Raw genomic sequence first — 14,409 nt, 5'->3', positions numbered from 1 at the left:
GTCCCCGTTTTGTGTCTCAGTGCAATGGTCGTGACCGGGCAGCAGTGTTCGTGTCACCTCCCCCCGGTGTAGAATGGCCGCAAACTACCAGCCTAGCCGCCCAGACCAGCGCCAGGACCGACAACGTCCACTGGGCGGTACTCGAGACTATGGAGGATGCATCGACCAGAGCCGCTGGCAAGCGTTCAGCTGCCAGCAAACGATGCCAAGCCATCTTCCCCCTGTCGGACGACGAAGCAGAGGATGCAGACATCTTCCGGCTCGCCCCTCGAAAGAGGAGAAGGCAAATGGGGTCGACGGAGCAGGATGGCTCCTCTAGGCCAGCAGTGGTCACATCACCGACCACTGCAACACAGAGGACCAACGAGGGAAACGTCGAGCATCATACCCTGACGCCTGTACCGGAGGTGGAAAGAGGCCCGGTGGAAACTGCCGAGCACGCGGAGCAGGGGCGGTCGAGGAGACGTTCCTTCGCCACATCATTCCACAAGTCGAAGCTGTAAGTATCTATATTTTTTATGTAAGCTTGCAATTTGCATTGGATACTATTATCTTCTGAACTTGTCTCTGATGCATTAGATCGGCATCCACCGAGAGCCCCGACCAGCTAGCTGGGTGTGGCACAACTTCGCAAGCAACGGCGTGACAAACTGCCCAACAGCCAGCCGTGGAGGAGCCTGTAGTAGGAACTCCGTCTGGACCTCAGCAGGTGGACGACCAGACGCCAGTCCCCGAGTGACTGGTCAAGAAGACAGCCGAGCAGAGTACAAGTGCTCCGAGCACGAAACCTGCTGAGGCGGATACCATGGCGCCAAGGAAGCCGGATCTAACCGAGGAGCAGCAGCCAGAAGTGGCCCAGAGCGTTCTTGTCGATGCGATGGCTCGTGGAAAAGCCCTGGTGGTCGTGGAGTCTGCAGACTCTAGACGAGCGCCGCCTCCCAAATAGGAGGTTGAAGAGGAAGAAGTAGAAGAGGTCCTGGGCCGTCCCCAAGATAGGCGACAACATGTATATGTGTCGCGCTATCGGAACGACGAATGGGTTATGCACGAGGAAATCCCAGAGGTCGAAGAGACCCTAAGAGTCGAACGGGTGGCCAAGCGTCTGGTGACAGAAGTCTAGGTATGTTTGCCTTGAATCCCTAACCCTGTTATGTAGTCGAACTGTCTGACTTAGCTTGTCTGTATGCAGGACTTGATGAAAATCGCAAAATACCGAAAAAGATGCTTCGACCAGATTGAAGGGATCACGGCGACCAATAAAGAACTGGTGGCCGAAGTGGAACGCTTGCGGCGCCAACTTGAAGCCGTCGACCAGGAGAGGACAGAGCGAGAAGCACAGAACCAAAACCTGGTCGGCCAGCTCAATAATAAAGAGCGGGAGAAAACAAGTAAGTTTTCACCTTATCATAGCAAGTGCAGGACTTGTGTTATTGTGTTCTTGGCAGTAACAGCTGTAATGTAGGTTTAGAAGCTGAAGTGACCCGCCTCCAAGGGGAAAATAGCCGTGTGACCACAGAATGTGGTCGCCTGAAGGAGGACAACAAGAAACTGGCACGCAGCCAGTCTGAACTCCAAGACCACACCCCCAAAATGAAGGATGACCTGAAAAGTAAGTATTCCAGATCACCTTTCTCATTCTGTCGCCCACCTTGCCTTGTTGTGTCATCATATTTGATGTCTTGTACTGCGTTCAGTTTTGAAAGTCAATGCCAAGAGGCACCTAGAGGCCGTGATCAAGGAGCGTGATGACTGGAAAGCACGATGCCTCAAGGCCACCAAGGAGCGGGACACGTGGAACAAGCGGTGCCAAGAAATGGCAACTGGCATTGTGCCCATCCTCGACCTTATCGACCTGGCGCTCACAGAGGAAGAGCCAAGGATGCCCCAGCTCGGACTGGTCGAGAGATGCAGACAAGCGTGGGGATAGTTCCAAGAGTTTGTGAAGGAGGCGGGTGAGTACACGGGTGCCCATGTGCTAAGCATGGTGCATGCCCACTACCCCCTGATCGATCTCAAGCGCCTAGAGGCTGGGTACCCGAAGGAGGTAGACCCAGACAAGGCAGAAGAGCTTCGAACGGCCTAGCTAGACTTGTCGTCAAAGATAATTGGCGATATTAACCTGTGTGGAGGTGGGACGGCACCTGTATAGGGTATGCCATCGACGAGCCAGCTGGAAATGCCATCAGCTGCAAGCCAACCAACGAAGCCTGCGGTCTCGACCAGCTAGGCACCGGTGGGGCCATCCCCTTCAGCTCAACTAGCGCAAGAGTCCCCGAGACTTGAGTAGGGTATCAGAGGCGGCGAGCAGTAAATGCCATGCGCCCCGACCAGCCAATGTAATAGGCTTAGAGCTGTAGAAGGAGGACATAGTTGTGTTATTGTAAACTAGAGCCTCTTCAGGCAAGCTTGTAACAACATAACTGTATATCATTATAAGCTTGTTTGCTTTGTATAAAACGTATTTAAGCTTGAAATTTTTTGTTGGTGTAACTAAGTGAGAACGTGTTAACGTTCTGTTTAGTTGTACCATTTTTCTCGACACATCATCCCGAAGAGTTTGTGCGGCCCTAGTTTGGCATGTGGTCGGAGTGTGAGGTACTGTGACCTGTGCACACATGGACGCGGACAAGTCAAACCAGGGGGGACCTGCCGATCACCCGCAACGTAGAGAGCGGATCCCGTGCATGTGTTGGGAGGAACCGGAGACAGGGCCTGCTCCGAAAACCGTAGAAGGAGTGGTGGTCGGCTTGTACTGGCTAAGTTAGAATAACCATAAAATTCGGAGTGACACATTAGAGTGGTCGGAGAAATCATAATTGCTTTATTAAAGTAAATCGAAAATACAAGTAGAATACATATCTCAGTAGTTAAGCATAGAAACATCTAAGCTTGTCGATGTGCCACGAGTTTGGTACGTCCGTGCCGTCCAGGTGAGCTAACCTGTAAGACGTTGGACGTGTGACTTCCTTGATCATGAAGGGTCCCTCCCATGGGGTTGCGAGTTTGTGGACACTAGCCTGGTTCATCTTCCACTTCAGGACTAAGTCCCCGACCACGAAGAAACGCTCTTTAACGTTCTTGTTGTAGTACCTACGCAAAACAGCAAGGTATTTGGCCATGTGTACACAAGAATCGAGCCTTTTCTCCTCTGCGCTGTTGACTTCTAGCTCCCGTACTTCATTGACCTTGCCCTCGTCGAAGTTCTCTACCCGTGCTGATCTGAAAGCTATATCTGGTGGGAGGACTGCCTCAGCGCCGTAAACCATAAAGTATGGTGAGACGCCGGTGTTACGACTGGGCTGAGTTCGGAGGCCCCAGACCACGGCTGGTAACTCCTTGAGCCATCTTCCAGGAGCTTTGTCGTTTTCTCTGTACATCCTCTTCTTTAGTGCGTCCAAGATCATGCCATTTGCCCGCTTGACTTGTCCATTAGCTCTAGGGTGCGCCACCGAGACGTATTTTACTACTATGCTCCTTTCATCGCAGAAGTCCCAAAAAACGTTCCTGGTGAATTGAGTACCCAGATCAGTAATGATACTGTTGGGTACACCGAAACGGTGGATGACCTGGTCGAGGAACATGACAGCCTTCTCTAAGGATGCCTGTACCAGAGGCATGTATTCTATCCACTTAGAAAATTTGTCAATTAGCACGAAGATGCATATAAATTTCCCAGGAGCCGGTTTGAAAGGCCTGATCATGTCCAGTCCCCAGCATGCAAAGGGCCAAGAGGCTGGAATTGTCTGTATCTCATGTGCTGGTACGTGGATTCTCTTGGCGAAGAACTGACAACCCTCACAGCGGCGGACTAGCTTCTCTGCGTCGGCTATTGCTGACGGCCAATAGAACCCTGCTCGGAAAGCCTTACCGACCAGTGTTCTTGAGGCCGCGTGGTTGCCGCAGGAGCCAGAGTGGATTTGGTCCAAGAGATGCTCACCTTCCTCCTGGGTTATGCACTTCATCAAGATTTCCTCCTTTGCGTTTTTGCGCCATAACTTGCCATCGACGAGCAGATAGTGCTTACTGCGACGCATCAGTCGCTCATTTTCTGTTCGATCAGTATAACCACTACCATCTATTAAGTACTTGATGAAAGGTGTCCTCCAGTCTGGCTCATGAGTGGTCGGAAGCGGCTCGTTTGTGCTCGTTGCCGGAACCGTAGCCACTAATTGCTGGTCTGGAGCTTTGTCGACCGTAGAATCTTTGTCTTCGATGGAAGGCGTGAGCAGGTCTTGGACGAATACGCCATGTGGGATTTTGGCTCGGGATGATCCTAACTTTGACAATGCATCCGCTGCCTAGTTCTTGTCCCGGACCACGTGTATGTACTCGATGCCATAGAACCTGCCTTCCAGCTTTCTTATCGATTTGCAGTATGCGTCCATCTTTTCGCTGGTCGTGTCCTAGTCCTTGTTGAGTTGGTTGATGACCAGAGCTGAGTCTCCATAGACATAGAGACATTTAACACCAAGCTCAACCGCAATACGTAAACCATGCAGGCATGCTTCGTACTCGGCGGCGTTATTAGATGCTGGGAAATAAATCCTGAGGACGTACCGGAGCTGCTCCTTAGATGGTGACACGAAAAGAACTCCTGCTCCCGCACCATCAATGTTGAGAGAACCGTTGAAGTACATCGTCTAATATTCGTCGAATCCCGGAGAGGCAGGCGTGCTTAAGTCTGTCCACTCGATGATGAAATCGACGAGTGCCTGAGACTTGATTGTAGTACGGCTTGCAAATTCCAAGGAAAAGGGGCATAGCTCCATTGCCCATTTGATGATGCGCCCGTTCGCATCCTTATTGCGAATGATGTCCCCCAAAGGATACTCGGTCATGACCACCACACGATATCCGTCGAAGTAATGTCTCAACTTTCGAGATGTTATCAGTATGGCGTAGAGCAGTTTCTGAATCTGTGGGTACCTAGTCTTGGATTCATTGAGTACCTCACTAATGAAATAAATTGGCCACTGTACCTTGTAGGCGTGGCCCGGCTCGTCGCGCTCGACCACCATTGTAGTGGAAACCACCCGATCAGTTGCCGCAATGTAAAGTAGGAGAGTTTCGTCCTCTCTGGGAGCAGTAAGTACCGGAGGTGATGTGAGGTATTCTTTTAGCTACGTGAAGGCAGCGTCTGCTTCCCCCGACCACTCAAACTTCTCGGATGCTTTGAGCAGTTTGAAGAACGGTAGCCCTTTTTCTCCTAATCTTGATATAAAACGGCTTAGAGCGGCCATGCATCCGGTAAGCTTCTGGACATCTTTCACCTTTTTTGGGGGCTTCATGTCTAAGACAGCTTTGACTTTCTTTGGGTTAGGGCGTATGTCGTTGTAACTGACGATGTTGCCAAGCAGTATGCCAGAAGGAACGCCAAAGATGCACTTCTTTGGGTTTAATTTCCATTGGAACGTATTGAGGGCTGCAAAGGTGCGTTCCAAGTTGTCAACAAGGGTACGTACATCCTTGGTTTTGACAACTACATCGTCAACATAAGCCTCGATGAGGCCGTCTTTTATCTCGTCGTTGAGGCAGGCCTGTATAGCGTGTTGGTAGGTAGCCCCGGCGTTTTTGAGCCCGAACGACATAGTCGTGTAGCAGTAGGCGCCAAAAGGCGTGATGAAAGATGTCTTGATCTGGTCATCCTTTTTGAGAGCGATCTGGTGATAACCAGAGTAGCAATCGAGAAAGGAGAGCAGCTCGCAACCGGCGGTTGAATTTACGACCTTGTCTATGCGAGGTAAGCCGAAGGGGTCCTTAGGGCAGTGTTTGTTGAGATCAGTGTAACAAACGCACATTCTCCATTCATTATTCTTTTTGCGTACAAGAACTGGGTTGGCTAACCATTCCGGATGATACACTTCTTTGATAAATCCGGCTGCCAAAAGCCGTGTAACTTCTACCCTAATCGCCTCCTTTTTGTCACGAGCGAAACGTCATAGCTTCTGCTTGATTGGTTTGGCCTTGCTGTTGACATTTAAGGAGTGCTCAATCAAGTTCCGAGGTACACCGGGCATGTCGGAAGGTTTCCATGCAAACACATCCACGTTGCTCCTCAAGAACCTGACGAGCGTGTCTTCCTATTTGGGATCCAGGTTGGCCTCGATGAGGGCCGTTTTGCTGGGATCGCCATCGACCAGCTGGATCATCTTGTGCTCCTTGGACCTAATGTTCTTGCGCGGAGCCTCGAGCTTTGGGATCTCCAGGTGGTCGGCTGAGGTCTTCTTAGCGTCGAGCATGGTCTTGCCCATGCGAATAGAGAGGTCGTGGGCCTCTGCTATTTTGAAGCTATCGTCCTCGTAGGTATAAGCTGCGTATACATTGCCCCTGAGGGTTAAAACTCCTTTCTCGGTAGGCATCTTGAGCACCAAATACCTGTAATGAGGTATGGCCATGAACTTGGTGAGCGACGGTCGACCAAGAATAGCATGGTAGGTGCCGTCGAAGTCAGCGACCACGAAGTTGACATAGTCGGTGCAGAAGTGGTCCGAAGTCCCGAATTGCACAAGTAGCGTGATCTGCCCGAGAGGTGTAGAGCTCTGTCCGGGGAGAACGCCCCAGAACTGTGCCTCGTACGGCTTTAGGTCCGCCTGGGCTATTTTCAGGGCAGGCAGACTGTTCTTGAACAGTATATCAATGGAGCTGCCGCCGTCGATCAGTACCCTGTCAAACTGAACCTTGTTGATACAAGGATCGAGGACCAGGGGAAAACGCCCTGGCTCAGGTATGGCGGCCCATTGGTCCTTCCTGCTAAAGTAGATTTCACAGTGAGACCACGGAGGAAGCTACGGATCGGTGAGAAGGTTGTCTGTGTTTGCCACGTTCAAGCAAGCGCGGGCGAGCAGCTTGCGTTCTCGCTTGGTCTCAATGGACACCTTGCCGCCGATGATGGTGTGCACGTGATCAGTTGGCTTGACGTATTTATGACGAGGGTCTGCAACGTCGTCATCTTTTTCCTCGTTGCGCTGTTCCCCTGCGTCGTTAGGCTTGTCGGACGTATCCGGAGCCTGTTGACGCGTGTAGATAGTCTTGAGGACGCGGCAATTCTCCATGGTGTGGTTCGACTTAGGATGGAGCTGGTAGGGCCCCTTCAATGCTTTGGCGTAGTCATCCTCATAGTTACGACGTCCGCCGCCCTTTTTCACGGTATTGACCTCGCCGTTATCTTCCCGAGCACGCTTGCTCCTGTAATCATCATGGCGGTTGCGCCGCTGATTACGTTGGTCACAGTGGTCGCGGGAGTCGTTGCGCTGGTTGCGGTGGTCAAAATTGTTGTTCCGACCACGATTGCCACGGTAATCGTCGTGGTGTGGAGGGTGGTCTGAGCGTGGAACCCTTGCTGCTTCTTCAACAATTATCTTTTTAGTGTCGTCAGCGTCTGCATATTTCTTAGCGGTGGCCAAGAGCGCTGTGACTGATTTAGGTCTCTTCTGGAGGAGCTTGTCTCTTAGGGCGTCATGGAAGCGGAGGCCAGTGACAAAAGCCTCGATTGCTTCATTGTCGGAGATTGATGGGACCTTGATGCGCATCTCCGAGAAACGCCGAACGTACTCGCGCAGTGGTTCGTCCTTCCGATCTCGGATCCGTTGCAGATCGTACTTGTTGCCGGGTTGTTCACAAGTAGCGATGAAATTGTCGATGAAGGCCTGCTTGAGCTCCTGCCAAGAATCAAAATAGTTCGCCGGCAAGCTAACCAGCCATTGGTGACCTGCATGACCAACAGCGACTGGGAAGTAGTTAGACATGACGTGCTCGTCAGCCATGGCTGATCGGCATGCAGTTTCATAGAGCATGACCCATAATTTGGGGTTTTCCTTGCCGTCGTACTTCTAAAGTTTCTCGAGCTTGAAATTCTTGGGCCATATGACTTGACGAAGGTGTGGAGTGAACTGCTTCAGACCCGGTGGGCCGTGGGTGGTGTCATACTCTATACGGTGGTGGCTTTTGTAGGATGCTCGATCGTCGGCTCTCTGGTTGATGGAGCGCGCAGATCACGTCCACCGAGGTAGTGGCGGAGATCGTTATTGCCATCGCGGCGATCTCGATTGCCATCTGGATTAGCTCTGCGACTGTGGTTATCACGGCGATTGTCGCGGTTATCTCGGCGGTTGTCCCCTCGAACGTCATGACGGTTATCCCCCCGGTGGCGGTTGTCGTCCCGACCACCATCATGACCACCGTTTCCGCCTTAATGGTTGTCCGATGGGTCATTGTTGCGCGAGCCACGTTGGTTGAGTGGCTGTGAGCGACTTGAATATTGGCGGCTGTGGCTTGATTCGACGGAAACGGATGGAGCCCGGGCTTGATTCATCTCTACGGTCTGAGCCATAGCGGCCGTCAGATAAGCCTGTATGTCATCACGGACTGCTTGGGTCTCGGGAGTGTTGGGCAGTCGCTGCATTGTCGCCATGGCGACGGCTACGTTGGCGCTTGGGGTCTTGAAGACTTGTTTGTCCCCCACCCTGTCGAAAGCATTGTTGAGGTCATGTGGCTGGACCCTTATGCGTCGTGCCTCCTGGTCTGCTTCATCATCTTCGTGACGCTGAAGCTCGGTGTGGACAGATGCGTTGGATGCGACGCCGGATGGGGAGCTAGAGTCGCCCTCTCGGACTGTGTGGATGGATCCTTCTTGATAATCTTCAATCTGGACCATGTTGATGAGGTTGCATGGCTTCGGCCAAGATCGGTGTATAGGACACAGATCCGAGCGGCGTTGTAGGTTGTACGCGTAGCTGGAGGCAGTGTTTTGCAGGCCGTAGGGCTGGACCTGGTGGTTCTCCGTTGGGGCTTCGTACTCGTAGAATTGGAGACCCGTCGCGAAGGCTGGCTGGCGACGAGCGAAGCGCCCCTCAGGAGTAGATACGACCACGAGATCTATTCCAAGTCGTGCAAGACGACTGGTCCAAGCTGGTCGGGTAGATCTGTTGTGGGGCGAGGTTACCTGCTCATTAGGTTGGCTTTGAATCGTACTTACCAGAGCTAGGGTTTCAGCGAGTTTGATGCCAACCCGATCGACGGAGTCGAGCAGGTCGGTGTTGTCGATCTGCTTCCCCCTGTAGCGGGGAAGCGGATGACGGGTTGTCGGCGTGGCGGTAGGCGTGGTCGGAGCCAGATGTACCGTGGTCGGAGCCAGATCCATCGTGGTCGAAGCCGTACCCGTCGTGGTCGGAGCCGTGTTCACCGTGGTCGGAGCTGTGTTCACCGTGGTTGGAACTGTGTTCACCATGGTTGGAGCTGTGTTCACCATGGTCGGAGCCATAGCCGATGTAGGTGAAGTAGTAGTCGGCGCAGATTAAATCCACGTCTCCTCCGTGGTCATGGCGATGGAGTCGTCGGAGCCGGTGGTCTAGGTGATCTGGCCGACGGTGAACGTGAGGCCGTTGGGCGTAGCCATGGAGCCGGAGATGATGACCATCTTGTTTGCTTGGAGAGCAGTACGCACACCCCCTACCTGGCGTGCCACTGTCGATGAAATATGGTCGGCAGTCTACCTAGGGGTATGCCCAAGGTAGTAGATTATCGGCGGACAGATGCGCAAGCCTCAAACAAGATAGTGATGCAAGACAGACACGAGGTTTTTATCCAGGTTCGGCCGCCAAGAAGGCGTAATACCTACGTCCTGCGTCTGATTTGTATTGCTGTATGTCAATGAGAGATGTTTTTTAGAGGGGTCCCCTGCCCGCCTTATATAGTCCGGAGGGCAAGGTTACAGATCTGGAAACTAATCCTAGTCAGTTACAATTGCCATATGTGGCCGGATAAGGATTCCTATTCTAACCGACTAGGATCCTGCTTGGTCGCCAAATCCGTCCTGATTCCTTGTGCGGGACTCCGATCAGGTTAACTGGGCCGCATGTCGTCTTTCGGGTGGACTGAACCCATCGATCCGGGCCAGCCCAAGCCTAGCCGTAAGGGTATAGGGGTTAATACCCCCACAGCTAGTCCCCGAGCATCATGTATTATGCTGTGACACGCCATTTTAACCTTCTCCGACAAGTGAGGCTTGAGTCCTTGACGCTTCTGACCACCGTCATCACCGGAGAAGTAGGTTGTCCGAAGAATGTATGGTGCTCTTAAGAAAAAAGAAAAAGATTTCTGTCCTGAGAAGTGTGCCCCCACACAAAGCAATTCTAAGAATGTAAAGACAAGTATTGAATTGCTCAAAGTAAATACTCAAAGTAAATGCTCAAAGTAAAGAGAGAGAGGAACGCGGCGATGTTTTGCCGAGGTATCGGAGAGTCGCGACTCCCCACTAGTCCTCGTTGGAGCACCCGCGCAAGGGTGTAGCTCCCCCTTGATCCGCGCAAGGATCAAGTGCTCTCTACGGGTTGATTCTTCGACACTCCGTCGCGGCGAATCACCCAAAGCCGCTCACAACTTGAGTTGGGTCACCCACAAGCTCCGCCGGGTGATCACCAAGCTCTCAACCACCACCAAGCCGTCTAGGTGATGGCGATCACCAAGAGTAACAAGCACGAACTCTCACTTGACCACGCGAAGCCTAATGAGAAGATGGATGCACACTTGACTACTCTTGATTCACTAATGAGGCTACTCTCTTGGATTCTCAAATCTTAATCACCTCACTAGGACCTTGCTCTTCTTGGCACTCACAAACGTGTTTCTCAGCTGTTGGAATGAGCAAAAGTGACTCCACACACGAGTGGAGCTTCTATTTATAAGGCAGCCTGAAAAACGAACCGTTATGAGCTTCTACGGAGTGACCGGACGCTCCGGTCATGTTGACCGGATGCTCCGGTCAGTTCAACCCGTGATCCAGTGGAAATGTGTTGACCGGACGCTGGCAGGGTCCGGTCACCACTTACCGGACGCGTCCGGTCGCATGAAACCCTCACTGGATGCTTACTGGACTCGACCGGACGCTGAATCCTCAGGGTCCGATCAGTACTGACCGGACGCGTCCGGTCACAGATTCCCTTCTCTGGAACCTTACTGGAGTTGACCGGACGTTGCCTCTCAGCGTCCGGTCACTTGACCTCTCCAGCGTCCGGTCACACCGAACGCTGTCTGCTGATCAAATGAACTGACCGGACCCTGCGGCCAGCGTCCGGTCACACCGGAGCCAGCGTCCGGTCAGCATTTGACCCTCCATTCACTTCCAACTCTCGATCATATGTGAATGAAGTTTGCTCCAAAGGATCTTAGGCATTCATAGGAGCTACCTAGAGCTAGTTTTAACAAGTGTGCACCACACCTAACTCACTAGACTTAACTAGGTCAAGCTACCCATCCATACCCCCCTTAATAGTACGGCCAAAGGAAAAACAAAGTCCTAAACTACTCTAAGTGTCACTCCAACTCCAATTGACAATTAGAACTAGTCATCCTTAACCTTGTCGTCCATCCTTTGAAAACCGAAATAATTTCCATCGTAGGGGCATGACCATCTCGATTGCCCAATCGATCTCCATTACCATGACCTAACTTAATTGCCTCTACAAAACACACGTTAGTCATAGTAATATTGTATTGATATTAATCATCGAAATCCAACTAGGGGCCTAGATGCTTTCAATTAAAATAACTTATAATTTTGAATGGAGGAAGTATTTATTAGTAGGAGCTTTTCGCCTCTCGACGGAACATTTTCACTAACTTATTTCTCCGGTACAACGACTTTTCTAAATGTACTCCATCCGTTTAAAAGAATACAATTCTAAACATAAATCTAAATAAATATTATTTTTTGCGAATATATTTATTTAAATTCATACAGTTGCATTTTCGAGGAGAGTCCTAGTAGCACAACAAAATATTGAGAGGAAGGACAGGATGGAGGGAGCAACATGGCTGACTTCTGGGACTCCTACATAGTGTATATACGGAGTATATATCAATATCAATATATGTATACAGTAGTATATTGATATATATACAGTGCTTCTAGTACGTTAATGTTGGGAGGCATGAGGATCTGCGCACATGCTGTCAGTTTCCGTTCTGTTTGTAGGTGCATCCAAACTTGGGGTCGGTTTGTAGGTGCATCAAACGTACTGACGTACCCAACAAACTGTTGCTACTTCTGGTAAAATTTTCGTTTTCAGTGTCTGCTCAACGAACTTCCTTCTCCTGACTTGAAGTTTTGCCCAAAAATGTGCACTCTATTTTTTAGTTAAAATGTACACTCTATTTGAAGCGAATCAAACGACGTGGCGAATTCGTAATTGACCCCAACTTCACTCTTACTACGACTATTATTATTACTCCAAGTGGAGTAAGGCAGTCTAATTCTCCACCAGTCTTTATAACTTCACTCTGATTTATTTACTTCAAGTGCTAGATGTTGCCCCGTTCGCTTCGCTGAAAAACAAGCCAAAACACTGTTTCGGCTGATTTGTTACGAAAAAAATACTGTTCTGACTAAAAATATGAGCTGAAAAGACAGATTACGAGAGAAGAGACCATGTCTAGAAATGGATACCCAGCAGTAAAATATAAGTACTCCTAGCGGTCAATCATGCAAAGCAGCAACCAAGCCTGTCAACTGCGACAAGACATGCGATCGGGTCATAAAAAAGTAGGAAAACATGACGCGATCGCGTGGAATTTTGTGGCCGCACGCCACGTATCGGATCGGATCACGCAACGCCCGTCGTCATACCTGTACGAAGCAGAGGGCGCACATATCGGGATCGTCGGTGTCCACGTGGGTCCACGGCGCGAGCGCGGCCTCCCAGCGCTCGCGGTCCTCCTCGTCCACGCCGGCGCCGACGAAGTCGTCCACCGCGGCCTCCACGGTGGCCAGCACGAGCCTGACGCCCGTGTCGTTGAGCTTCACCTCCCAGCTGGACCCAGACCCGTCGTCAGCGCCGCGGCACCGGAGCCAGCCCGCCATCTCTCCGGGTAGTCGGCCACGGCCTCGCTTAGCGACTCCTTCACCAGGAGCGCCTCCTCCTGGCTCCACGCCGTCGGCGCGCGGTAGTAGAGCACCACACGGGACTGGCGCTGCAGCGCCGCGGCCATGGACACGGGGCGCGCCCGACCGGGCTCCACCGCGCGCGTCGGCAGCGCCGTCTGCAGGGCCTCGATATGGACGTGGCGCGCGGGCGCGGGCGCGGCGTGTTAGAATCTGTGGATCGTACTAGGGATAGATCCGAGGGGCTACCGGCTTTTGAATAGCATCACTGAACCTAGAACGCCTACTAGAGCATGTAGAACGAGAGATAGAGAGGGAAGGGAGAAGGTGCCGAACCTGAAACCGTAGAGGGGGAAGGTTCAGCGGACGCCATCGGGTTCGTTGGTGATGTCTACGCACGAGCAGCGACGGTCGGTGAAGAGGGCGATGAAGACGTCGTCGTCGATGGAGCGGGCGGCGCGACTGGTGGCTTCTTGTCACTGGCTGCGCCCCTCTCTGATCGGATTAGGGTTTAGATGTCGGTGGGGGGCTCGGCTCAGGTCAACCTCGTGATAAGAGCCGCCGGCCCCCACCTCTTTTTATAGCGCAAGGTGACAGGGGCTCTCCAGCCATGGTGGGCTGGGCGCCCGCGAATTAAAGGCCCAACTGAGTCGTTGGGTCTAGTTAGGTTAGAGATCAATCTAACAATCTCCCCTTTGATCTCTTTCCATCTTTCACTTTCATATCATTTACTTTTGTTCATTCTATTACAGATTAGCACATAGAGCATGTCTCATCGTCACGGTCCATTGCCGATAAATTTAACAGCTACAACATACTACTATGTTCTGAAATAGATACTTATCTTTAGGCCTTCTTTTGTCCAGGAATTATAGGCTTTCCCTTAAACCCATGCCGGCTACATGTTCTCTAAACATGTTGGGTGATAAGCCTTTTGTAAGCGGATCTACGAGCATCTTTACTGTACTTATATGCTCAAGACTTATGACTTGATCCTAGACTTTATCTTTCACAACATAATACTTTATGTTAATGTGTTTGGCAACACCATTTGACTTATTGTTGTGAGCATACTGTACTACTGGATTATTATCGTAGTATAACTTAAGTGGTCTATAGATGTCGTCAACCATCTTCAAACCGGGTATGAACTTCTTTAGCCAGTTCACCTGCCCCGTTGCCTCATAACACGCTACAAACTCGGCATACATTGTGGACGATGTAGTGACAGTTTGCTTTGAGCTTTTCCATGAAATAGCTCCCCCTGCGAGAGTGAATACATATCCAGACGTGAATTTTCTATCATCTCCCGCGTAATCAGAATCTGAATATCCCACTATATGGAGTGAATCAGATCTTCTATACGTCATCATGAGGCCTTTCATTCCTTGCAAATAACGCAAGACTTTCTTTACTAATTTTCAGTGTTCTATTCTAGGATTGCTCTGGAATCTGCCAAGTAACCCGGTAACAAATGCCAAGTCAGGGCGCGTACATATTTGAGCATACTGCAAGCTTCCGACAGCTAAAGC

General features: G+C 51.2%; 1 pseudogene; it reads right to left on the bottom strand.

Annotated features, from left to right (window-relative positions):
- The window catches only part of LOC136466006 (tryptamine benzoyltransferase 2-like), a 29,646-nt pseudogene extending 16,563 nt beyond the window's left edge, over positions 1-13,083 (bottom strand).
- Positions 13,084-14,409: the final 1,326 nt, after the last annotated feature.

Source organism: Miscanthus floridulus, chromosome 7 (assembly GCF_019320115.1).
Source record: "Miscanthus floridulus cultivar M001 chromosome 7, ASM1932011v1, whole genome shotgun sequence".
NCBI lineage: Eukaryota > Viridiplantae > Streptophyta > Magnoliopsida > Poales > Poaceae > Miscanthus > Miscanthus floridulus.
Note: the sequence above shows the minus strand (reverse complement) of the source record. Positions and strands in the feature narration are given on the sequence as shown.